The following is a 27,489-nucleotide window of genomic DNA, read 5'->3' on the forward strand; positions in this document are numbered from 1 at the left end:
CGCGAACACAGCGCGAACCACGCCGCCCCGAGGGCTGGCGCTCAGGCCCAATCTCGCGAGAGCTGGGCCTTGAGCGGCCGCGCCGGAACTGCGGCGGCGAGACTTGGCCCCGCGGCCCTGGCTCGCGGGGCTGTTGGCAGGTCCTCCTCCCTGCCGGAATCCGCTGTGCCCGCTCGTCCGCACCTCTGCCCCAGTCACACCTCTACGGCCGGTCAGGTGGCTTATTGAACGCCTGCGTTAGGTGCCAGGCCACGGAGTTGGAGCTGGGGACGCGGAAATCAGTTAGTCGTGGCTGCTGGCTTCAAGGAACGCCCGTCCTAGCGAAGGAGAGAAACTTGTACAGACGGTGCGATTAGGGTTTTAAGAGAGGTGTGGCCCGAAGGCTGCTGTGACCCAGTTGAGGGGGTGGTCAGAGACAGCCGCGAAAGGAATCGGAGCAGTGCTTCGAGGGGTAGGAGTGCTTTGCGGGGAAGCAGAGGCCTTTCTAGGCAAAGACGCGGGCGGTGGAGAGTACGTGGTGTAGTGGAGCAGTGAGTGGCGAGTCCAGAGAAGGGGTCATAAACCCAAATGCCGACGGTGGTGGCGTATAAATCATCTTATGCAGGCTGGGCACAAGGAAACGATGGGAGGCGCTAAGCATGAACGAGGGAGCGATCATTTTCTCTGAAAGGAACGATGGGTACTCAACATCCGGCCAGTTTCCCTGGGAGAAGGAGCGCCCGGTGTTGATTATCTTCGCGCTTTCCAGGAAAATACAGAAGTCTTGACGTATGTGAACGTTCAATCTCTAGATGCTGGTAACTCGTTTTAAATGCTGTAGCAGTGAAAGAAAATGCCTCAGAAGATTGGTTTCAGCCTGTGCGGAGGTTTTCAGCTTTTTCAGACGGATTATGTCTGTGTGGAGTGTGTGTTTATGAAAATCTGGAAGCTGGCTCAACTGGCTCCCCTTGGCTTGTACTTTCTACCACTGGTTCTTTTCACTTAAACTCCGATGTGCTGAGAGTTCTGTAATACTACTTTTGGCCTTTTTTAGTTTTATGTGCGTTTCTCTTCTCTTAGGAGTTCGCAGCAGAGAACCTGTCTCCTTTGAACTATGAATTTCTATGTGGTAGTAGGTACAGAGGTAGGCCCTGTAGGGTCAGAGAGGGTGATTAAGATAGTATTGCTGACTTCCAAGTTCTTGGAAGTTATACATTATAATAAGATATAATCGAGGTATTTGTGAAATATGCGAGCATAGATGAAGGCAAATTCGTTTCTTCTTGGAGGAGTTGAGAAGACTTCCCGTTGGAGCTAGACCACCATAGGACTAAAAGTTTGGGTAGGGTAGGTTTCTATTCAACTCTGTATCACTTGTGTAGATATTGAAGCACAAGAAATGCATGACTTTTTTTTTTTTTTAATGGTGGGGTGTTTTTTTGTTTCTTTGGTTTTTTTTTTTTAGTGTTTATTTTTGAGAGAGAGGAGAGTGCAAGCTGGGGAGGGGCAGACAGGGAGGGAGACACAGAATCCGAAGCAAGCTCCAGGCTCAGTGCTGCCTGCACAGAGCCCGAGACGCGGGGCTCAAACTCACAAACCGGGAGGTCATGACATGAGCCAAAGTCAGACACTTAACCCATTGAGCCCCCCGGGCACCCCATGACTTCTTTTTTTTTTTTTTTTTTAATGGAAGTACAGTTGACACACAACGTTCCATTAGTTTCAGGTGCACAAGGTAGTGGTTCCACAGCTGTTATGCTCTGCTCACCACAAATGTAACTACCATCTGTCAAGAACATGACCTTTGAAATCAGACCTGGTTTTCTGTTCTAGCTTTGCCGCTTCATTGACAGCTGTCCTTGAACATCTTGTCCTTGAGCCTGAGTTCCCTTATCTGCAAAATGGTGATAATAATACAAGCTGCATAAAACTGTTCAGAGGATTAAATGAGAAAGTATATTATAAAGCATTTAAAGCTGTCCCTGACACAGTTCCTCAAATCCAACATGTAAGATGAAACATAAGCGGCTAAGAAAAACAACTAGGGAAACCGTGACGTGCCGTCGATTGTAAGATGTATCCCATTCAGAGTTCAAATGTGGGGTGGCTGAATGGCTCAGTCTGTTAAGTGTCTTGCTTTCAGCTCAGGTCATAGTCTCAGTTTGTAGGTTCAAGCCCCGCATTGGGCTGTGCGCTGACGGTATGGAACCTGCTTGGGATTCACTCCCTGCCTCTCTCACTCTCTCTAAACAAATACATATTTTTTTTTAATTTTTTTTTTCAACGTTTATTTATTTTTGGGACAGAGAGAGACAGAGCATGAATGGGGGAGGGGCAGAGAGAGAGGGAGACACAGAATCAGAAACAGGCTCCAGGCTCTGAGGGGTCAGCCCAGAGCCCGACGCGGGGCTCGAACTCACGGACCGCGAGATCGTGACCTGGCTGAAGTCGGACGCTTAACCGACTGCGCCACCCAGGCGCCCCAACAAATACATATTTTTTTAAGTGAAAAAAGCCTCAATACAGTAACAATCAACAATACAATAAGAGGAATGTCTATTACTCCTATGTAAAAATTTACTACAGAACCATGGGCTGCTAGGATAACATTTCCTGGGGCAACAATATCATGACCCTATTACCCTTGTTTAAGAACAGTGCTAGAGGCAAGTTAAAATAACACATTTCCTACATTCTACCAGATTCCTTTATCCTATATCCCAAGTTTTTTAATCTTTCAGTTGTACAGATTTTTAGATTTCAAAAGTTTTCCCCATGAGGACCACCATTTCAGAGTTTACTGTACTGCTTCAGTCCCCATGCCTATGACAAGGCTTTTGTCCTGGGACTTCCTTTTATTGTTCTCTTGGATAGGATTCACTATTACATGTACCCATATCTTCTCCCTTAGTTTATACTATCTTACGTTATGGTACATCCTCCAGTAACTTGTGGAAGGTAAATGGGAGCTAAACCTGCAATGTGATTATTAGAAGTGTTAGTAACAACACTGGTTCTAAACGAATGTTTAGGACCGGGCCAGGCATCATAAAAGACGAGAGAAATTAAACCCCTGCTTTATAACAGATATGAACGGATATGGGCCTTAGGTTTGAATGCTACCCCACTAGGTGTGAGCCCTATTACTATCAGTGATTTAGCTTCTCTGAGCCTCACTTGAGTTTAAATTCGTAGAGATAAAAATGCCTACCTTCCAGAACTACTTTGAGGTTTACGTAGGACTGAGACCACCACTCTGGTGTCAGACCACCTGTCTTCAGATCTTGGCTTCGCCACTCCAGTAGATGTGCAGTTTTAAGCAAATCATTTCACTGCATTGTGCCATGGTTTCCTAGAATATGCAATAGCATAATGGTAGTGAGGCCTAAATCCAAAGGTGGTTTTTTTTGTTGTTTTTTTTTTTTTAAAGATTTTGTAGGTAAAGTGTTTAGAAGAGTACCAGGCTCAGAGAAAGGGCACGTGAAGTGTTGATTGTTATTGTTACTGGTTCTATTAAATCACCTAGCACATAATCCTTGAACTAATTTTATTTTTTCTATCCATTTTCCCTGGATTCTTGTTCTCTTCAAAAGCTTCGGTTATGGGGCACCTGCGTGGCTCAGTCGGTTAAGTGTCCAACTTTGGCTCAGGTCATGATCTCATGGTTCGTGAGTTTGAGCACCTAATCAGGCTCACTACCGTCAGCGCACAGCCCACTTTGGATCCTCTGTCTTCCTCTCTCTGTCCTTCTCTCTCAAAAATAAACATATAAAACAAACAAACAAACAAAAAAACTTTGGTTACCATCTGTCTTCTGATGATCCATAAAGCAGTATCTACAGCCTGAGTTTCTGTCCTGATTTTCAGACCTGATATCCGACTGCCAAGTGGGCATTTCCATTTGGAGATCCCAAACTGAACATACCCAGTTCTACACTAACTCCAATATTCCCTTCTTCCTTTCTTCTCTTACAGAGTAGCACCACTTGGTTTTCAAGCCAGAAAACAGGAACTACCCTCAGTTATTCCCTCTTCTTTATCCTATACATCTAATCACCAAACGTGATAAATTCTCCCCGCTTCATTTCTCTCTCTCTCTTTTCTACATCTTTCAATTCCTTCTACTGCACTTTAGCTCAGGTTACCATTGTCTTCCTTTGCATTACAGACTTCTAAATGGTGTCTAGTTACACACCCACCTATGTCCCCCCACTAAGCCATTCTTTTATGTAGCCAATAGTGATCCTCCACTACAAAGATGATTGGATATAGAGAATTTAGAAGAGGAAGGAGCTGAGGGCAGCTCCCAATTTTTCCCCCCTTGGGTACCTGAATATATTCACATTGGAAAAAACAGGAGAAAAACGGATTTTTAGGGGAAGGTTTTTGTCTTTTTTCTCCACTAGGCTAGGAGGACTAGATAAAGACCTTCAGAAACGTTAAGCACTGAAAAGATTGAGGCCCCTTCCCAAAATACAATTTAAAATAAAACTAATGCTAAAGTGAAATGTGAGTTTACTGTCTTTTGGAATACTTATTTTTTCAAATGATTTTCACTGTGAGTGTGTGTCCCAAGTGTGTGTTTAATTTGCCTTCTGGGCAACCCAGCACTCTGGATTGAAGGCAGAAACTGTCTTGTTACATCTCCCACTTTTGGAACATGGCCCGGCACAGAGAAGCTTCTCAATATATAATGAATGAGTGAGTGAATGATACTTTTCGGGAGAGAGGACTATAGGTTGGATAAATATCTTGGAAGAATGGGGCATTTTAGCTTGACTTTGAAGAAAAAGTGAAATCAGGACGTGGGAGAATCAGTGATTGAAAGCATTGAATTGGGAGTGGGAAAGAGGACAGCACAGCCTGTATGTAGTAGAAACAATCAATATGTGTAAAGAGAATATATATTCAATAGAAATGGAATTGACTAGGTAAAGTAACTGGATTATATCTGTAAGAGGTACAAAGTTGAAATTCAGCAGATCCATGAATCTGATACTGTGCAAAGAACTTGGTATGCACATTTTTTCCCCTGAATCAAAGAGCCCTAGTTTTTTTTAAATCCAATTCTTAAGTGAGTTTATAAACCAATAAATGTTAAGATTTATGTTGTATATTTGAGAGACTGATAAGAAGTCTTAAGCTTGGTGCTGTAGCCATTTAATGCTCAAAAATTTTTTACTACAGGGGCACCTGAGTGGCTCAGTTGGTTAAGCAACTGACTCTTGGTCTTGGCTCTGGTCATGATCTGGTCTGGTTCGTGAGTTCAAGTTCATGAGTTCAAGGCTGTGCTGACAATGCAGAGCCTGCTCGGGATTCTCTCTCCCTCTCTCTCTGCCCCTCCCCTGCGTGTTCTCTCTCTCTCACACACACAATAAATAAACAAACTTAACAAAAATATCTAAAAGAAAGGAGCAGAAGGGAGGGAATGAGAACCTCAGATCTGGAGATAAAGCCTGAAAAGTTGGGCCATCAAATTGGAAAGGGAAAATTAAAATTAGTCTTTGTTTACAAATGACAAGATCTCATATGTAGAAAACCCCAAAGATTCCACAGAAAAAAACCAACTGTTAGAACTAGTAGGCAAATTTCGGCAGAGTGGCAGAATACAAAATCCACACACAAAAATCAGTTATTTTCCATAATAATAATCCAAAAAGGAAATTGAGAAGACAATTCCACTTGCAATAACATCAAAAATAAAATACCTAGGAATAATTTAACCAGGAGGCCAAAGATTTGTACACTGAAAATTACAAAATACTGGTGAAAGAAATGATAAGACACAAAGACATTTTGTGTTCATGGGTTGAAAAACTCTCAATTGTTAAGATGTCAATACTACCCTAAACAGTCCACATATTCAGTGCAATCCCTGTCAAAATTTCAGCATTTTTTTGCAGAAATAGAAAAACCCATCCTGAAATTCCTATGGAAACTCTAAGGACGCTGAGTAGCCAAAGCAATCTTAAAAAAGAATAAAGTTGGAAGTCTCCTACTTCCTGATTTCAAAACTTACTCTCAAGCCTCAGTAATCAAAAAAGTGTGATACTGGCATAAAAATAGACCTATAGGGGTGCCTGGGTGGCTCAGTCAGTTAAGCATCCGACTTCATCTCAGGTCATGATCTCACGGTTCGTGGGTTCGAGCCCCACATCGGGCTCTGCTGAGAGCTCAGAGCCTGGAGCCTGCTTCGGATTCTGTGTCTCCCTTTCTCTGCTCCTCCCCTGATCACACTCTCTCTGTCTCAAAAATAAATAAATGTTAAAAAAAAAAAAGACCTATCAACCAGTGAAATAGAATAGAGTGCCCCCAAATAAACCCTTGCTTATATGGTTAAATGTTTTTCAACATGGGTACCAAGACCATTCAATGGCTAAAGGACGGTCTTTGCAATAAATGGTGTTTAGGAAACTGGATATCCACATGCAAAAGAATGAAGTTAGATGCTTATCTTACACCATATACAAAAAACTCAATGGGTCAGAGACTTGAACATAAGAGCTAAAACTATAAAACTCTTAGAAGAAATCATAGGGGAAAAAATGATGCTGGATTTGACAATGATTTCTTGGATATGACACCAAAAGCATGGGCAACAGCAGAAAAAAGTAATAAATTGGACTTCAAAATCTAAAACTTGTGCACCAAAGGATACAATAAACTGAAAAGGGCAATTTATGAGATTGAGAAAATGTTTGCAAATCATATATTGATAAAAGAGATTAAAATCCAGAATAGATGAAGAACTCCTACAACTCAACAACAACAAAACTCAACTCAAAAATGAGCAAAGGACTTAAACAGATGTTTCTCCAAGGAAAATATACACATGGCCAATAAGCACATAAAGGGATGCTCAACATCACTAATCATTAGGAAAATGCAAATCAAATCTATAAGATACTACTTCACATCCAGTAGAATGGCAATTCTTAAAAAACCTGGAGCGCCTCGGTGGCTCAGTTGGTTAAGCATCTGACTTGATTTCCACTCAGGTCATGATCTCACAGTTTGTGGGTTCAAGCCCTGCATTGGGCTCTGTGCTGATAGGATTCTGTCTCCTCTCTCTGCCCCTTCCCTGCTCACTCTGTCTCTCAAAATAGATAAACATTTAAAAAAGTAAAGAACCTGTTGGTGAAGATGTGGAGAAATGGAGAAATTCGAACACGCATTGCTGGGAGGAATGTAAAATGGTACAACCACAGTGGGAGAAAGTATGGTGTTTACTTAAAACATTAAACATAGACAGGGGCACCTGGGTGGCTCAGTCAGTTAAGCATCCGACTTCAGCTCAGGTCATGATCTCACGGTTCGTGAGTTCGAGCTCTGGGCTGATGGCTCATTGCCTGGAGCCTGCTTCCGATTCTGTGTCTCCCTCTCTCTCTGCCCCTCCCCCGTTCATGCTCTGTCTCTGTCTTCAAAAATAAATAAACGTTAAAAAAAAAAAACAAACAAAAAAAAACATGCCAGTCACAAAAGGACAAATACTGCATGATTCCACTTATGAGGTATCTAGAGTAGCCAAATCCGTAAAGACAGTGGAATGGTGGTTGCTATGGGGAGAGGGAAGAATGGAGGGTTATTGTTTCAACAGGTATGGAGTTTCCATTTGGGAAGATGAGAAAGTTCTGGAGATGGATGGTCGTGTGTGATTGTTGCACAACAATGTGAATGGACTTCTTACCACTGAACTGTACCTCTATACCTGGCTAAAATGGTAAACTTAGTGTTACGTATATGTTACCATAATTTTTAAGTAATTTTTAAGTTGGACCATATCTAGATGATGTGGATCAGCAAAATCTCTTAATCATTCCTTGTGAGAGTATACATTGGTACAGCCCCCTTGGAAAGTTTGTCCTTACTCTGTAAAGGTAAATATGTGCATACCCTTTGACCAACCATTTTGCTTTTATGTGTATATCCAAAAGAAACTTTTCAAAAGCTACCAGGACAAATGTACAAGAGTGTTCATGTGAAGGGAGCCTGGATGGCTCAGTCGGTTGAGTGTCTGGCTCTCGATTTTGGCTCAGGGCATGATTCTGGGGTCATGGGCTCAAGCTTCATGTTGGGCTCTCACTGAGCATGGAGCCTGCTTAAGATTCTCTCTCTCAGGGCGCCTGGGTGGCTTAGTTCGTTAAGCATCTGGCTTCGACTCAGGTCATGATCTCACAGTTCATGAGTTTGAGCCCCACGTCGGGCTTGCTGCTGTCAACACAGAACCCACTTCTGATCCTCGATCCCCCTCTCTCAGCCTGCCCCTCCCCTACTCGAGCTCTCTTTCTATCAAAAATAAATAAATATTTTTTTAAAAAAGATTCTGTCTCTCTCTAGCCTGCTTAAGATTCTCTCCCTCTGCCCCTCTTTCCAACTTGATTTAAAATTAAAAAAAAAAAAAAAAAAAAAAGTTCATGTGAGCACCCTCTTTAATACCAAGATCTGAAAATTACTCAAATGCCTATCTACATGTAGAGGAATAGATAAATCAATTAGGGTATATTTCTACAACACTCCAAATGAATGTATTAGAGTTATATGTGCCAAAACATGGGTTAATCCTAGCAATATAATATTGAGTGGAAAGAGTAAGTCCTTAAGAATTACAGCATGTGGTAGACTTTTTATGAAGTTACCGATAATAATAGGTGATGCAATGGAGGATCAAAGAGGTGTATGCAAATGTAAATTCATGTCTTGGTTTTCATGTTGGTGGTGATTTCATGGATATTTGCTATTTTAAATGAAAGACTAAATGAATGAATGCTTGAGGCCCTTGAACACACCAATGATGGTCATGAACCAAGAATAATGATGAATTGAATTCTCTGCATCAAATTTTTTTTTATTTTTGGGTGCCTGGGTGGCTCACTCAGTTAAGCTTCTGACTCTTGATTTTAGCTCAAGTCATGATCTCACAATTCGTGAGTTTGAGCCCTGTGTCAGGCTCCGTGCTGTTAGCTTGGGATTTTCTCTCTGCTCCTCCTTCCCTTGCCCACTCTCTCTCAAAAGATAATACATAATTTTTTTTTTTGAGTTTGTTTATTTTATTTTGAGAGAGAGCAAGAGAGAATCCCAAGCAGGATCCACATGGTCAGTGAGGAGCTCAATGTGGGGCTCGAACTCATGAACCGTGAGTTCCTGAGCCGATATCAGGAGTCGGACGCCTGACCAATTGAGCCATCCAGTGCCCCCCAAAAAATTCTTTTCGCATTCAACTCTATATCAGTATGATATAAGTAGAAGAAGACAGTGGGGAAGGTGGGGAGTAATCTTTTAAATTACTTGCCATCAAATATGATACTCTAGGAAGATATGTCACATTTCCCTTGTGGCCTCAGGTACCCTCTGATAGATTACTACTCCTGCCTGGGCATTTAAGCATCTCAATTTAGAAGATCAGTAATAGTGGAAAGTCACCAAAATATCTTGAGCTTGGATGGGAATTCTGCAAAGTAAGTGTTTCTGTGAAGGAAAAAAAAAAATTAGTCTGGCGGTTTTACATAGGATAGATATATTTTTGAGAGATCACAGAGGAACCAAGTATCAGGCCATCATCATGATGCAGTTTTCAAGTAAGGGAGCCCTGAACTAAGTAGTAGCAGCAGAAATTGAGAAGGAGATAAACCAAGAACCTTTTGTAGGATGGAATAGTAATTCTTAGAACACATAAGATGAAGTAAATGAGAATACTTAAATAATTCTAAGGTTTCTACCAGAGGTATATCTAAGCTTTGTGACCCAAAGCTTACACAATTCTGGGGACTCCCTTTGAGAAAAACAATATGGCAAAATCAAAATAGGATCAAAATTAGATACAAAAGTAAATATTTATTTGAAAGAGCCTAGTGTAAGTGAAGATCACAGAACTTTTTTAAGCTTTTAGTTGTACTAATTCTTAGATGTCAAAGTTTTCCCCATGAGGACCAACATTGCAAAGTTCACCGGACTATTCCAATCTCTATGCCTCTCAGAGGCTTTTTTTCTTAAGGTAGGTGTTATCACTATGAACTTATCTCCTAGCCCTGCTTTTGCTGCATCCCATAAGGTTTGGTATATTGTGTTCCCATTTTCATGTGTCTCAAGGTATTTTTAAATTTCTTTTTTTTTTTCTTTGACCTTTGGTTGTTCGGTAGCATGTTGTTTAATCCCCACATATTTGTGATTTTTGCAGGTTTCTTCTTGTGATTGATTTCTAGTTTCATACCCTGTGATCAAAGAAGATGCTAGACATATTAGTCTTCTTAAATGTATTAATACTTGTTTTGTGGCCTAACATGATCTCTCCCAGAGAATATTCCATGTGCACTTAAGAAGAATGTGCATTCTGCTCCTGTTGGATTATTGTTTTCTGTAAATGGCTAAGTCTATCTGTTATAACATGTAGTTTAAGTGCAATGTTTCCTTATGGATTTTCTGTTCCTATTATCTACGTATTGTTGAAAGTAGGTTATTGAAGTCTCCTACCATTACTATGTTGCTATTTCTCCCTTGAGGTCTGTTAATATTTGCTGTATATATTTAGGTGCTTCTACACTGGGTGCATAAATATTTACAAATGTTGTGCTCTCTTTTAGGTACAATATATGAATGACCTTTTTTCATTTCTTATTACAATCTTTGCCTTAATGTCCATTTTGTGTGACTTAAGTATAGTTATTTCTACTTTCTTTTGATTTCCATTTGCATGGAATATCTTTTCCCATTCTTTCCGTCTGCATGTGTTCTTAAAGCTCATGAGTCTCTTATAGATAGTTGGGTCTTTTTTTCTTTCTTTCTTTTTTTAAATCCATTTGGACACTTTATGTCTTTTCCTTGGAGAATGTAGTCCATTTACATTTAAAGTAATTATTGATAACTGTGAACTTACTATTGCCATTTGCTTCATTGTTTTCTGGCTATTTCTTAATTCCTTTATTCTTTCCTTCTTCTCTTGTTCTCTGTGAGATTTGATGATATTCCGTAGTGGTACGCTTAGACTTCTTTGCCATTACCTTTTGTGTATCTGCTATAGATTTTTGATTGCCACGAGGCTTACATAAAACAGAAAGATGCTTTGCTTTTAGATCCTTTCCCCTTCAAATAATTTTCTTGTGAAATGTCTGTTTATACCACTACCCCTGTTGGTTTTTTCTTTTCCAATGATTAACTAGTCTACTTTCACAACATCCTTATTTTTGTCAGTGGCTTTCCTTATAATTGGAGCCGTTCTCCACTGTCATTTTTCATGACTTTATGAAAGTCCTACCTCTTTTACAAGAGATTCACAATTTCACTTTGCAAATGCTTTGGACTGAATTTACAAAGAGATGAATGGAGTAGAAGGGTATGTTAAATCAGGAGGGATGTTCAATGACTCATTTTTTAGATAATTGGTTCATTGGTAAATATATGATAGGGAAACTGTTGTTTCTTCTTGCAATCTCTTAACTGTGGGGACCTAGCTAATGAAACCCTGACTAATAAGGATACCCCGCAGGCATTTAATAGGGTTCCAGTGAGCCTCACCGAGATAATGGCTATGAGGTGCTTAGCATTTGTTCCTGGCACAAGTAGAGTTGATTACTTAATCCTTTGTGTTGCCACGGTATACCATAATATCACATCTCATCGTATTATGGTTGCTGTATAATTGTTTGTGTGCGTGTATTTCTCTTTATTTTTAAGTTCATTTATTTATTTTGAGAGGGCAGAGACAGCGCGAGTTGGGGAGGGGCGGGGAGAAAGGAGACAGAGACTTCCAAGCAAGCTTCACACTGCCAGTGCAGAGCTGGACACGGGACTTGAACTAAGGAAACCTCGAGATCATGACCTGAGCCGAAACCAAGAGTCAGATGCTTAACAGACTGAGCCACTCAGGCACCCCTATGTGAGTGTGTTATTGTAACAGTCTGTGACTCCTAGAAGGTAGAAATGGTTTCTAATTCATCTTTATGCTCCTGATATGTGCCTCAAAAATGGTGAACATTCAATACATGTTGAATGAGTAAGTAAAGGAATGAATGAATGGGTATCTTCCTCATCTTTTTCTTGTTATAACATATCTCAGGTTATCTATTTAGCCTTTAATTAAAAAAATTTTTTTTAACAAGGCAAATACCTTTGTACTGATAAGGAATGTTCTCTAAGATAGAGTGATAAAAACAAAATGCAGAAGGGTTTATAGCATATGCTACTTTTTTTTTAATTGGAGGGAGAATCTACACATACATGCACAAACACACTCATGGATGTATTTGTGTACATATATGTGTGTGTATTTGTTTTTTTCATAGACTGTCTTAAGGATACATGAGGGGCGCCTGGGTGGCTCAGACGGTTAAGCAGCCGACTTCGGCTCAGGTCATGATCTCACGGTTCGTGAGTTCAAGCCGCGCGTCGGGCTCTGTGCTGACAGCTCAGAGCCTGGAGCCTGTTTCGGATTCTGTGTCTCCCTCTCTCTCTGACCCTCCCTCGTTCATGCTCTGTCTCTCTGTCTCAAAAGTAAATAAACATTAAAAAAAAATTCTCTGTTCTCCCCTTAAAAAAAAAAAAAAAGGATACATGAGAAACCAGTAAGAGTGACTACTTTTGGGTAGTAACACTGGGAATACACATGGTAAAGATGTACTTTTTTATTGTATACTCTTTCAAATTGCTTAATTTTTTTAAATGTTTATTTATTAAGAGCACACAAGTGGGGAAAGGGCAGAGAAAGAGACACAGGATCTGAAGTAGGCTCTGTGCCAACAGTAGAAAGCCCTATGTGAGGCTCGAACTCACCAACCATGAGATCATGACCTGAGCCAACGTCGGTTGGTTAACCGACTGAGCCTCCCAGGCGCCCCTCAAATTGCTTAGTTTTGTTTACCTTGTGTTTATGTTACCTATTTTATATAAATATAGATATATAGATGTAAATTTTATTTTACAAAGTTGTTACCATTTTTGAAACCTAAAATAATGGGTAAATGGAAGGACTGGAATGATGTTAGAATATTACTAATTCAGGTTAGAAAAGTCCTTAAATATGCAAATATACAATCATGTAAGAGTTTAAAAATATTTTCTTTGTCTTCATCTACCTGTAGGCTTATATATTGCACATTTCAAGTTGGCCTAAAGGGCACAGATACATAAAAATTGGAGGTGATTTAACAGTTATTGTTTTTCTAATTGATTTCCACAGTCTTTATCATATAATTTGTGTTTTTTTCTGAGAGAATTTTTCACCTCTGGCCATACTAAATTTTGTTTCTGTGACTTTTCATTCATCATGTTTTATTTTGTTTTGTTTTAAGATTTTAAGGGGCGCCTGGGTAGCTCAGTCGGTTAAGTGTTTTGTTTTAAGATTTTATTTTATTTTATTTTATTTTATTTTATTTTATTTTATTTTATTTTACTTTACTTTTGTGTTTACTTATTTATTTTGAGAGAGAGAGACAGCATGAGCAGGGAAGGGGCAGAGAGAGAGGGAGAGAGAGAAAGAATCCCAAGCCCATTCCATGCCGCCAGCACAGAGCCTGATGTGGGGCTCAAACTCACAAACTGTGAGATCAGGACCTGAGCTGAAATCGAGAGTTGGATGCTTAACCAACTGAGCCACCCAGGGCCACTAAAGATTTTATTTTTAAATAGTGTCTACATCCAGCATGGGGCTCGAATTCAAAATCCCAGTATCAAGAGTCACATGCTCTACCAACTAAACCAGCCAGGCACACCTCCATTCATCATGAGGTATACGGTTACTCTTGCACATACGACCTAAAAGTATGCCAAAATATCCCAAATTAAATGATCTATATGCAATTTCTTTGTAAAGCGTAACAGACTCTGTCAGTGCTCTGTCCACCCTCGGTCTAACCTGTTGTATTCACTCCAGCAACTTCCAGCTGCCTGGGGTTTCTGGCATCAGGAACTTCTGTCTCCCTCTCTCTCTGCCTCTCCCCTTCTCCCTCTCTCTCTCTCTTTCAAACATTAATAACCATTAAAAAATACTTTAAAAGTAATTTATCATAATGTATCAAAGGGCTTGCAGATCTGCATATCCTTTGATCCAACAATAGAAAATAATCAGAGGATGGGCGATTAAGCATTTTTAAGGATGTTTTCATAGCCTTAAATTTTAAAATTTTATTTTATTTTTGAGAGCGAGGAAGGGAGAGAGACAGAGAATCTTACAAGGGGCAGAGAGAGAGAGAGAGAGAGAGAGAGAGAGAGAGAGAGAAGCAGGGCTCGAGCTTACCTGGTACAGGACTCGAACTCAAGAACCATGAGATCATGACCTGAGCCAAAGTCAGATGCTTAACCAACTGAGCCACGCAGGGACCCAATTTAAAAAATTGAAAAAAGCAGAATATCTAAATGCTAAAAAAGAGGACTAATTAAATACATTATAACAAATGAACGCAATGGAATACTGTTCAGTGTTTAAAATTATATAAATGCATATTGATTTCACTGCAAGTTCACAGTATATTATGTGACTATATTGGCTCTTTGGTAAATATGTGTTAGAGCAAACGTTGCTTTTTAGTGCAATCTCTTAACTATGGAGACTTGGCTAATAAAATCTTGACTAGAAAGGACCTTTATTTATTTATTTATTTATTTATTTATTTATTTATTTATAAATGTTTATTCTGAGGGAGAGGGAGCAAAAACAGAGTAGAGACAGAGAAAGAGAGAGAGGGGGAAAGAGAGAATCCCAAGCAGGCTCCACGCTGTCAGCACAGCGCCTGATGCAGAGCTTGATTTTATGAACTGTGAGATCATGGCCTGTGCTGAAATCAAGAGTCAGATTCTTAACCAACTGAGCCATCCAGGTGCCCCAAAAAGGTACCTTAAAAAAAAAAAAGAGTAATATATATGTATTATGCATAGGAAAACATTTGGAACATTGACAATAAGTTGTGATTTGTCATCAGTATTCTAGGTCTTGCAAGGGTGGTAGATGTTTATTGGCTTATTAAATACATAATAAATAAAGAGGGTCAGTGATGAGAATGTGTGATAAAATAAGGGTGATGATCACTTCAAATCTGTGCAGTTGAAGTATGTTAAATAAAAGAATGGAAAGGGGGGAACATCAAGAGGTTATACGCTCAATTGTTAATAGTAGTTATCTCTGACTAAAACTTTAAGGGTAATTATTTTCTTTTTACACACTTAAGAGTTTCTAATTTGTCTATAATTCTATATTACTTATGTAACGGAGATATTAAAAAGTCAAAGCCATTACATTTAAGATTTAAAAGTATTCGACAATAACAGCAACAGTGAAGCCTTGCCCTCTTAAATAGACAAAAGACCATTGTCTGTACTGGCCAATTATGTTCCTTTGTAGCAAATACATTACATTGGTTTGTGGGACATTCCATGTAGAATACAGCTGAAACATTTCTGTGACCAACAGATAAATTATATTGGATTTGATGCATTTTACCTATGTCAGGCCACTTTTGCACTTGGAGAAAAATGCTTTGTTGTTTACTACCTACCATATAAAAGGAAGGAAGCGGTTTCCAGCTACTAGGAAATATAAAGCCATTTGGAAACTCTTCTCCTGGGTTAGAAGGTATTCTTGATATAGGGATACTGGAATGTAGCTACTTTTTTAGGGACAAGAAAATTTATAAATGTTATTACTTAAATTACGTTATCTTAAATAGAACTACAAGTGTAACTTATTTAAATTTTCAGTTTCAAATAGTGGAGCCAAAGGGTTTTTTGTTTTTTTTTTTAAGTTTGTTTATTTTGAGAGAGAGAGAGTGCCCTCAGGCACGTAGTGGGGGAGGGGCACAGAGAGAGGGAGAGAGAGAGACTCCCAAGCAGACTCTGTGCCCTCAGCGAGGAGCCCACAGCAGGGCTCTATTTCATGAACCATAAGATCATGACCTGAGCCGAAATCGGGAGTCAGATGCTTAACTGACGGAGCCACCGAGGTGCCCTGCCAAAGGTTATTTTAAAAACTTGAAGTTGCTGGGGCGCCTGGGTGGCTCCGTCGGTTAAGCGTCTGACTTTGGCTCAGGTCATGGTCTCACAGTTCCGGAGTTCAAGCCCCACATCGGGCTCTGTGCTGACAGCTCAGAGCCTAGATCCTGCTTTGGATTCTGTGTCTTCCCTTCTCTCTGACCTTCCCCTGCTCATGCTCTGTCTCTCTCTGTTTCTCAATAGTAAATAAACGTTAAAAAATTAAAAATAAATAAATAAATAAAAATTTGAAGTCGCTCTGGAACTTGGTTAGACGTATCTGCTATATATTCCTTAATGCTTTCCCTAGCTTCACATTTTTTGTCATGGCCTATTCGAGGACCTGTTTTTCTTTTCTTTCTTGATTGTAAGTGCAGTAAGAGTAGGAATGACATCTGTCTTACTGGCAAATAATAGGAACTATATATATATAGATATATAGATAGATCGATAGATAGATAGATAGATATAGATTTTTTTTTTTTTAATTTAAGAGTGAGAGAGACAGAGAGAATCTCAAGTGGACTCCATGCCCGGTGGCAGAGCCCCATATGGGACTCTGATCCCATGACACTGGGATTATGACCAGAGCTGAAGTCAAGAGTCAGACGCCTAACCAGCCAAGCCACCCAGGTGCCCCGGAACTCAATATTTAACAAAAGAACGTATAAATGAATGAATAGATTCAGTTCCAATTTAGAGCTAGGACATAAAGAGCAGAAGCTTTAAAATGCACAGTGGGGGTGGTTCCTTACACATTGGAGGTTTGAAGTGCATGTTACATTTGAAGTGCATTTACATTTAAGGTGAAACATTCATGTTTATGGTTGACACTAACCAATTCCAGTAAGTGAAATGCCAAGTAGGAATATACTACTAAAAGTCCTCGCGAGGAATAAGAATGGAGAGAAAGTGCCACACAGGCTACAATGTCTCAGTTATATGAATGCAAAGCTGCAAGAGAACTCAGAACATCTTGAAGTCAATCCCTTCATTTAATAGATGAATAAATTGAAGTTCATACAATTCAAATGAATTATAGAGTCACCGAGTTCCTTATTGATAATTCCAGACCATGAGCTAGGTCTCCTGACTTACTGGTCTAGTTTTCTCTCCATCAAACTTAAAAGAAGGATTGACTATCACCTAAGTCTAGGAAAGGAAGAATAGAGAGACAATCATCTTGTTCTTCAAACATTCTGGTTCAGATTCCTTCTTCAGCCCCAAAGAGCAGAAATCGGGGGTCATTAAGAATGGCATTGTAAATGAAACAAAGTGAGATTTCACATCTGGAATACTATACGTAGTTCTGTGTCCATTCCACAGGAAAAATACAGCAAAGCCAGAGAAAGGTCCGCGGGAGGAGGTGAAAGTGATCTCACAGAAGGATTGAGAACAAGATGAAAACATTATGATGCTTCACACTGAGCTGTTAAGAGGAAATATAATTATCAGCACTGCACCTGAAACTTTTAATTGGGAACGCAGAGGAAAAGGAGATCCTTCCACAAAATAGCCATGGATGCTGTTGCCAGATGTCCTGTCCTGCATTAAATGATCCATGAGTCTGATCTGGTATGCTCATTCATACGGTTTTATTTACAAAACTCCTTTTCTTGTCATTTCAAACCCCACTTAATCCCTAAAAACCCCAACGGAGAGGGGAAAATGAATGCCTCATTATAGTCTTCTCTGGTGACAGGTAGTGGTGCTTCGGGTCACAGGGTGACAGTTATCTGGATTGCAAGTCCTGGGTGGTTATGGATGAGAGATACCACCCTTTCAGCTAATACCTATCAACTACCAATGTCTTTTACTCATTTTCTCTTTGGGGCCTGTGAATTGTTTCCTATGGAAGTACGTCTTGATTTATAGTAGCCATAGTGGAAGCTGCTTTTTATGATATTGTCAAATATTATATTCAAAAGATAAATATTTGGAGTACCCTAAAATAAACATATAAATGTTCCCTTTGTTTCACATCTTGTTGTGTCCTATTTCTTGGGAAGTTATCAGATTTCAATCTTCTGCCTTCTTTTCTTGAGAGTTTACTTCTTTAATCTTCCCTTTTGTGTTTAACTTTCAATATGCTCCTCTCTGCCAGGGACGCCTGGGTGGTGCAGTCGGTCAGTTAGGCGTCCAACTTTGGCTCCGATCATGATCTCACGATTTGTGAGTTTGAGCCCTATGTCAGGCTCTCTGCTGTCGGTGCAGAGCCTGCTTCAGATCCTCTGTCCCTGTCTCTCTGCCCCTCCCTTGCTCTCTCTCTCTCTCTCTAAAATAAGTAAACATGAAAGAAAAATGTTCTCCTTTCCCACGTATTTTTCAAAGCTCTCATATTTATTTGAATGCTTAAGTATTTTTGCAATATTAATAGGTATGTTTTTCAGTAGCTCACAAAAACTGACCAGCTTTTCTGCTAGTGAGCAGTTATTGTAGAAAACTTTGCAGATATGAATATTCAAAACTGAAATAATAACAAAATAAAATAAAATAATAACAAAATAAAAATAACAAAACTGAAATAATAATCATAATTATGATTAACTCTTGGGGAGAGGATTAGAGAGGATGTTCACATTCTGCATAAAAAATTCCTGAGGGGCACCTGAGTGGCTCAGTCGGTTCAACGTCCAACTTCAGCTCAGGTCATGATCTCACGGTTCTTGGATTCGAGCCCTGCATCAGGCTCTGTGCTGACAGCTCAGAGCCAGGAGCCTGCTTCACATTCTGTGTCTCCCTCTCTCTGCCCTTCTCCCGCTCGTGCTCTCTCTCTGTCTCTCAAAAATAAAATAGGGGTGCCTGGGTAGCTCAGTTGGTTGAGTGTCTGACTTCAGCTCAGGTCATGATCTCGTGGTCCGTGGGTTCATACCCCGCGTCGGGCTCTGTGCTGACAGCTCAGAGCCTGGAGCCTGCTTCGGATTCTGTGTCTCCCTCTCGGTCTGCCCCTCCCCCCGCTCACTCTCTGTCTCTCAAAAATGAATAAAAAAAATTACAGAATTTTTAAACATAAAAACTAAATAAAATAAACGTTACATTAAAAAAAAATTCCCTCATTGTTTTTTATACTAAATATCTACAACTCTTTAAGCCGGAGAACAATTATAATAAATTATTACTAGCTGAATATTATACATGAGACATCTATCTAATATAAAGCTAAAGTCAATAAATATTATTCTCCATGTAAATAGGTCTCTTAGGACCTCCTCCAAGGTAGCAGGATACTGTTTAATTCCTTGTAAGATGATCTGTTGTTTTGACACTCAGTCACTATAGAGAAGCATTTTTTTTTTTTTTATGTTTACTTTTTTATTTGTTGAAAGAGAGAGAGAACCAGCCGGGGAGGGGCCAAGAGAGGGAGAGAAAAATCCCAAGCAGGCTCCTCGCTGTCAGTGCAGAGCCCAACACGGGGCTCAAGCCCAGGAACCATGAGATCATGACCTGAGCTGAAACCAAGAGTTGGACCCTTAAACAACTGGGCCACCCAGGTGCCCCTAGAGAAGCATTTCTTAGGGTGAATTCCACAGAACATCAGTTCTGCCCCCTTGCTAATAGGCAAATGAGAAAAAAGGATTCTGTGGTTTGGTAACTTTGGTAAAACACAGGTTTAAACAAACAAACATGTTTCTTAATTGCAGCATTTTTCAGGGTGTTGAAAGCACTCAGGGACACCGTGACTCTCTCCAGGAAGTGAAAGGGGAGCAGAGCAGTGCACAGGTTTTTCCAAACTTGTTCACTCCCAGTATCTTTTTTTTCCCCTCCCCAAACCAAAGTTCCAAGGCCTATGTTTTGGGAAACTGCTTTGGAGTGTTCAAGAAACAGTTCTTTTCATCGCGAGATTTATCCATATCTAAAGATACAATCATTGTTTTTGAGCCAGATCTACATTATTTAAAGTATAGATTTTTCAAATATTACTTTAATTTTAGTTCATTTTTCTTTTTTAAATAAATAAGACGGTCTGTGATATAATACTAGGTTTGGGTTTGTTAAATTGTGTTCAGGATTTATACATGTGCTCATCAGAGACACTGGCCCTTAATTTTCCAATTTTTTTCTATTAAAGTTTATTTATTTAAATTGGGGGGGGGGTGCAGAGAGAGAGAGAGAGAGGGAGAGAGAGAGTCCCAAGCAGGCTCTGTGCTAACAGCACAGAGCCTGATGCTGTGCTCTGTTTCACGACCATGAAATCATGACCTGAGCAAAATCAAGAGTCGGATGCTTAACTGACTGAGCCCCCCAGGGGCCCCTAATTTTCCATTTTTTTGATAATACGTTGCCAGATGTTAGTGGTAAAGCTGTGCTGCTCTCATAAAATAATGAGTTGTGCAGTGTTCCATCTTTTTCTCCTGTCTGGAAGAGTCTGTGTAATCTTGGTATTAACTCTCCCTTGAATGTTTGGTAGAATTCACTGGTGAAAGTGTCAGAGCCCAGAATCTTATTTCACTGTGTTTTATTTCATTGGGAAGTTTTCGGTTTTGCAAGAGGTGTCAGAGCCCATTTGGTGCAGGGGGCAAAGCCCCACGCCCTTGGCCAGCAGTGAGTGGTGGACTTAGTGAGGCACAGATAGGGGAGATTCTTGCTTGAAGATGAGAGGTTCTGGTTCAGAACACGCGGCGAAGCAGTCGGCAATCTAACTGGGGGATCCTGGAAGTGAGAGACACCCACAAGGGCTGGGAGGAGCTCCTCACACATTTTCGGCTAAGTAGGATACTACACATGGGTGGAGGGGACCTCAGAGACCTGGGAGTCCAGGGAAAGGCAAAAGACAGGGGAGTCTTGAGAACTGGCTGGATCTTTGAATTCATTCCCCAATAGATAATTCAACAATTCGAGTTGGATATTTCCATACTTCGCTCTCGGTATGTGGTGGTCGGGAGAAGTCCTCGAAGATCTCTACCTACAAAGAACATAATCGACACCGGCTAATGTGCCCTGAAATATGTTATTGCATTTGCTCCCCGGCCACGCTTCCCCCCAGGCTAGTAGTCCCAGCCGGTGGCTGCATGTCATCGGAAAACGAAGGCAGGTCCGTTCCTAGAAGTTATGAGGTTCTTCTGATTGCTAACAACTTTGACTTAAGGACTCACGACAGCTTGGCTGAGCCTTTCTTCGTCTGCATGGTAGTCTAGGATGCTTCTGCCCAACGTTCTTTGTCTCTGTACCTCTCCCATACTCAGGCTCAGGCCCGTGCTGCAGTCCAAATGACCTCTCTTTCAGGCTTTTCCAGCCCCTTCCTATTTCCTCCTGCAGCCATTTCCCCTAATGATTGTACATTTACTCCTAGTGGCATGTGCTTCGTCGAGGGCCCAGATGAGCACAAATGGTATCAAAAGTGGTCCACGAAACTGGGGGTCAGATGGGGTATTGGGGACTGGCTCATCTACTGCCCAGCAGATGAGGAGGACGCTGGCACCAGGTGGTGGCTCCGTTCTTTTCATAGTGAGGTTAAAGTGAGGTAAAGATTCCCCTGGTGGTGACCTGGGACAATGTCCCTGGAGAGGCGAAGGCTGTGGCAGGTGCGATGTTTCAGGCCTTTCAGAAAGACGGGGGACCAGTGCCTGCACAGATAGTGGAGTTGGCTTGTTGCTACTACATCTTAGTGATACTCTGCTGTTAGCAAGCAGTCAGGGGTTCTGTGTGAGAGTCAGAGGCCTCTGGTGGCTTCCAAAGAGGCCCTGATCTCTTGCAGAAGCAGGGCAGGCACGTTTCAGCAACAGGCAGAAATACTGATTGTTAGAGTCTCAGAGTTCCGTCATTGTTTGCGTTGGTCAGCCAAGGCAGGAGGGTTGGGAACGTTAGAGCCTGAGGATCTACACAGTGGCCTGTGTAGCCACTGGACCCCTGTACCCTCCGTACTCACAGAGGTGGCCCATATTCCCTAAGAAGAGCTAACACTTCTGAGATGCTCTCCTCTGAGGCTGCCCTTGCCCCGACTTCATCTCCTGGCCACCAGACTGATAACAGGGGTTATGTAGGGCCTGAGTAAATTATACTCAAAATTCTCCTTGTGTGCATGTGTGGGCACGTGTCTTCCTGGGGAATCCATTGCTGTTGTTAGTTTTTTTTAGTCTGTGACTAAAAATATTTCTGAAACACTAGCCCTTCCTCCCTTTAAGCCCGAAGCCTCCTTCCCACCAGGAGCAGCTGTAATTTCATTACAAAGCAGAACTGAACTAATTTCCTCTCCTAATGACCCAGGGAAAGTTCACTTTGACATACCAAAATAACTTTATAGGAAAATACCACTTGAACCCTGAGCTAAGACTAATCGGCTGGACCTGCTAATCTCATTTGGCCTCCGGTTGGCACTTCGGCCCAGGATCTCAAGGACAGTCAAACTTGCCATCCTTGGCCACCACACTAAATGTAGGTACTCCTCTGAGGCAGTTGCCATCAGCTATACCAATCCTCTGCTTCTCTTCTCGACAGTCACCTGGGCTGGGACCGGGATGAAGCAAGGAAGGTGCTTAGGGTCAACGCATAAGGAGGGGCTCCTTTTCAAGGCTCACCCTACACGTGCACTCGCTCCGTCTGACAGTCGGAGCCCCCTTACATCTTGCACCCTAGGGGTCTCCTCTCTCAACCCCTAGTCCCACCCCTGTACATCACCAACTACAGTGCATCGCTTATGGTGTGATGGAAAGAGCATTAGCCCCGGAGTGAAGGAGGGGGGACGAGTAGGTTGTTTGCAGAGAAGATGGCCCAGAGCTGACTGGGGGAAGTGAGGGAAGTCATTGCAGAAAAGTGGGAGAGCAAGAATTTAGTCTGGAGACAGGAAAAGAAGCGAAGGGTCAGACGCAGGTCTGGGAAAAGCCCTGTGAACAAAATGAAGCTAAATGTTTTAGGGGGCACCTGGGCGGCTCAGTCGGTTATGCATCCAACTCTTGATTTTGGCTTGGGTCATGATCTGGTTCCTGAGTTGGAGCCCTGAGTCAGGCTCTGCACTGACAGTGTGGAGCCTGCTTGGGATTCTCTCTCTCTCTCTCTCTCTCTCTCTCTCTCTCTTTCTCTCTCTCTCTCTCTGCCCCTCCCCCCTCAAAATAAATAAACTTTAAAAAAAAGCCTTAGAACACAGAGAGTGAACAAAATGAGGTTGCCAGGAGCTTGCTCATATTGGGAGCCAGTAAGTTCTGGGAGAGACGACTAAACTTCTGGTTATACCCCAGTCATACTTTCATACAATCATGCTGGAAAATACATCCTGGTTGGGGACAGGAGAGAAAACCAGAAAATCTCTATAGAGTGAAAATCTATATGTTAATCTTTTCAAAGTCTGGGAAGGCTTCTTAGGACATATGTGATTTCTGTAGTTGGGCCAGCTGAAATATAAAAGCCCTGGTGTGACAACTGTCTTTGTGGGGTAAAGCTGTATGCACAAAAGTCAATATGTTGAGTTAAACAACATTAACAACATTTGCATTTATGTAACATTTTATAGGTTACAAAGTCTTCTGACACCTTCTTCTTAATTCGCAGTCTCTCTGTGCCTTTGCCCATTTCTGTCCCCAATTCCTAAAAATCTCTTTCTTCTCCTAGCCTGCTTGTTGAAACCTGGTTTTTGAAACGGCTTTATTGAGATATAATCCGCATACAATTCACGAAGGTAAGAACCAGTTCAGTGGTTCTCACGATTTTCAAAGCTGTGCAGCCATCAAGACAGTCGATTTTAGAACATTTATCTAAAAAGAAATCCTGGAGATGCCTGGGTGGCTCTGTTGGTAAGAGCATTTGACTCCATCTCAGGGTCTTGAGTTCAAGCCTCATTTGGGCCGGGAGCCTATTTAAAATGAAGAAAGAAAGAAGAAGGAATCCTGTACTCCTTCAGCAGCCACTCCTTGTTTGCTTTCTAACCTCCCCAGCTGTAGGCAACCACCAATCTCCTTTCTGTCTCTGCCCGTTTGCCTGTTCTAGATATTTTAATTTTTACCTTAAAGGGACCTGGGGGATTAGGAATTCTTATCCCTGGAACTCCTAATCCCTAAATGGTGGGACTTCTGTAATAAGAGCTGTGATTGAAGGGGAGGGAAATGGTATTTATTTAACAACTACTGCATGCCGGTATATAGTCTTTATTTTCACAACCATCCTACAAACCACGTATCATTTAACAGTTGAAGAACCTGAAGTCCATAGAAGTTAAGTAACTTGCCATAGCTTACAAAGTAGTAGCAAAGCAAGGATGTAAACCTTGCTTTTCCAACTGGAGCCCATTGCCTTCTTTCCCCAGATCAGTAATTCTCAAACTTTGGTGGGTGGGCTCTAGAGACACCTGGAGGGCTTATCAAACACAGATTAATGGGCTCCACCCACAGAGTTTTGGATTTCTTTTTTTAATGTTTATTTATTTATTTTTGAGAGTGAGAGGGGAGGAGAGAGAGGGAGTCAGAGAATCCCAAGCAGGTTCCACACTATCAGCACAGAGCCTGATGTGGGTCTTGAACTCCCCAGTTGTGAGATCATGACCTGAGCCAAAACCTAGAATCAGACGCTTAACCAACTGAGCCACCCAGGCACCCCTGGATTCTTCAGTTCTGGGATGGGGCCCATGCTTTTGCCTTCCCTGATGCTGCGGATGCTGGGGTTTGGGACTATGCTGTATAACACACTGCCAACAGTATCTGAGAATGTGATTAACATCATAGAGCTAGACGTAAGGAGCTTTAATATCATCTGGCCAGCATTTCAGAACAGTGCTTATGATCTGTCCAAGCAATTGCTGATGATAAAAGGCCACACGGGCCACCAAAATGTTTCAGAGACAAGCTAAAGTCTGTTGACATTTTTTTTTTCCTGGTTTGGAAATGTGATAGTTTCCATGGTTTGTGAAACACCTAGAAGTAGAACTTTCCAGATGGAGACAAAATGTAGCGTACCTTGTCTAGTTCAGAACTACAGCTACTTAGAGAGCAGGCAGGCAGACAGAGGACTGGGAACGGCCGTGTCTCCTTTTGTTCCTTGGCCACAGCTGCAATTGCACACTCATGCTGACTTTGTCCCCGTATGTTAACTAGGCCAGAACCTGATCAGACTGAAATCTGTACAGAAAGTAAAATTATCACAGATACCGAGAAAAATGGATTTCCTTGAATCTGTTCTAACTCCGGATTTTATTGAACATGTTTGATTTTTTTTTTTTTCCTTTAGTGCGAGGGGAAGGAGGAAGGTTGGAAATCACTTAGCTCAGAATCTGCAGTGGAATTGCTACAGTAGACTCAAACATGATTTGAACATCCCTAGCTGTGGGATTTGGTGACCAGGCTCCTGAGGGAGGATGACACAGCATAGGGAATGGCACGGACAGCCTGCCTTGCTTTATAGAGAGCAGAGATACAAAGTCCTTGTCGAGGTCACCGGTGCTGAGAATACTCTTAATGTAAATGGACTTGGGTGACTTCCTTACGTGGAGGTAAGGCAGCCCTAGGGAAAGAAGAGAGTGAAAATGGGAGAGCAGAGTGCAGCTGGATGTCCTTGCTAATTAGGCCTTACCTTTATATAGACAGCTTTTGTTTTTTTTTTCAGAGCACTTTCATGTATATTAACTTATGCACGGAAGTCAAATTATGAAACAAGGCACAGGAGGGGCGCCTGGCCGGTTTGGTATAGCATGTGGCTTTTGCTCTTAGGGTTGTGTGTTCGAGTCCCACGTTGAAGGTAGAAATCAAATAAAAAAATAAAATCTCTCTCTCTTTTTTTTTTCCCCATGAGCAGGGGAGCAGCAGAGAGGGGGAGAGAGAATCCCAAGCAGGCTCCATGCTGTCAGCGCAATACCCTATGAGGGGCTTGAACTCATGAACTGTGAGATCATGGCCTGAGCTGAAATCAAGAGTTGGATGCTTAACCGACTGAGCCACCCAGGCCCCCCCCCCCAATAAAACCTTTAGACAAGGTGCAGATAAGTGTAACAAATTAGCTCAATTAATGAGTTGGTTGGACTAGTTAATAGATGCACATACGAGGCTACATGTAGACAGTTGCTTGGAATGCCAGGAAAAGAAAACATTTGGAAATAAGACTGGGAACCGTGTAAATACCATCGAGGGAACACCACCTTTCATTCCAAAATGGTGGGAGAGAAGTTTACTCCTTGGTACTTTTACCTCTTCCGCATTCTTCATTTGTTGATTCAATACATTCAACGTGTATCGAGTGCTTCTTACCTGCCTGTCATTCTGCCCAGTGGGCCTTGGGAATGTAGAAATGAGACGTGGTGTTTCTTCCTTTATTCAACAAATATTTATTAAGGTCCTACAGGTGCCAGAAACTGTTTTAGGTGCTAGGGATATAGCAATTAAAAGAAAAAAAAAAAAAAACAAACAATGTACAAATGTACAAATCATTTTGCAGTAAGTGTCTTCAAACTAACAAGGTAAAGGCAACCCAAGTGCAACAATAAAAATGTGTTGGCTAGAGGGATGGGCACATGGCTAGTGTGATAGAGCAAGTGTAGTACAATGTTCGTGGTGGAGTCTACATGGTGGTTCTGTCAGTGTTTAAAACATTTAAACTCTTGGGTCGCCTGGGTGGCTCAGTCGGTTGAGTGGCCGACTTCGGCTCAGGTCATGATCTCGCGGTCCGTGAGTTCGAGCCCCGCGTCAGGCTCTGTGCTGACAGCTCAGAGCCTGGAGCCTGTTTCGGATTCTGTGTCTCCCTCTCTCTGACCCTCCCCCGTTCATGCTCTGTCTCTCTCTGTCTCAAAAATAAATAAAAGTTAAAAAAAAAAATTTAAAAAAAAACATTTAAACTCTATGTGTCGAAATTTTTGTAAGGAAATATCATGGGAAAAAAGGCTATAGAAATAAGGAAAGTGGGCGGGGGCAGCGCCTGGGTGGCTCAGTCGGTTGAGCGTCTGCCTTTGTTTCAGGTCACGAGTTCACAGTTTGTGGGTTCGAGCCCCACATGGGGCCCTGTGCTGTCAGTGCAGAACCTGCTTCAGATCCTCTGTTCCCGTCTCTGTCTGCCCTCCGCTGCCCAAAAGTAACTGAAACAAACAATGAAATAAGGAAGGTGGGGATTTGGGGAAAATTCATAGAGGATGTAACATTCTTTCGCCCTCTTCTTTCCCTAGTTACCTAATATCCCCTTAGCCCTGGGTCCGTCAGGTTTTCCAAGTCCCATTGGGCTTCATCTTGGGCTATAAAGAACTCTGCAAAAGTCTTTGAAGACTGTGAGATCTCCTTAGTGGAGAAAAGCCTTTGGGGCCACGAGGCCGACTCCTGAATCAGCTAAAACCCACCCACCCCACAGCCACGTGGTAAGGCAGGCTCCTTCCAGCCAACCTCTCCCAAAGGCCTGCCTCTACCTACCCAGGTAGCCTACTTCCTCCATGTTAGTCTCCTGTGGGAGCGTCTGTGGGAGTTTGGTTTTGGATGGTGACATGAATATTTCAAAAGCGAAAAAAGACCATTTGTGCTTTCTAATATGCTTAATTTTCCTCTAGCAAATTTTCTCGAAGTAATTCCGGAGTTGAGGTACTTTACGAAGTTTGAAACGAATGCTATTGACTTAAGCTTTCTTTTGGACTGTGGGAGCCCATCAGCTCATGGGTTGGAAGCT

General features: G+C 41.6%; 1 long non-coding RNA gene across 2 annotated transcripts; it reads left to right on the forward strand.

Annotated features, from left to right (window-relative positions):
* Window positions 1–27,489, forward strand: LOC106965577 (uncharacterized). 2 transcript variants are annotated; one of them, XR_008293284.1, is made up of 5 exons: window positions 1–1,321; window positions 17,257–17,505; window positions 23,473–23,539; window positions 25,081–25,342; window positions 27,374–27,489. It is a non-coding gene; the product is annotated as an uncharacterized LOC106965577 (long non-coding RNA). The 2 variants fall into 2 exon arrangements; XR_008293285.1 differs by lacking the exon at window positions 23,473–23,539.

Source organism: Acinonyx jubatus, chromosome E4 (genome assembly GCF_027475565.1).
Source record: "Acinonyx jubatus isolate Ajub_Pintada_27869175 chromosome E4, VMU_Ajub_asm_v1.0, whole genome shotgun sequence".
In the NCBI taxonomy this organism is placed as follows: domain Eukaryota; kingdom Metazoa; phylum Chordata; class Mammalia; order Carnivora; family Felidae; genus Acinonyx; species Acinonyx jubatus.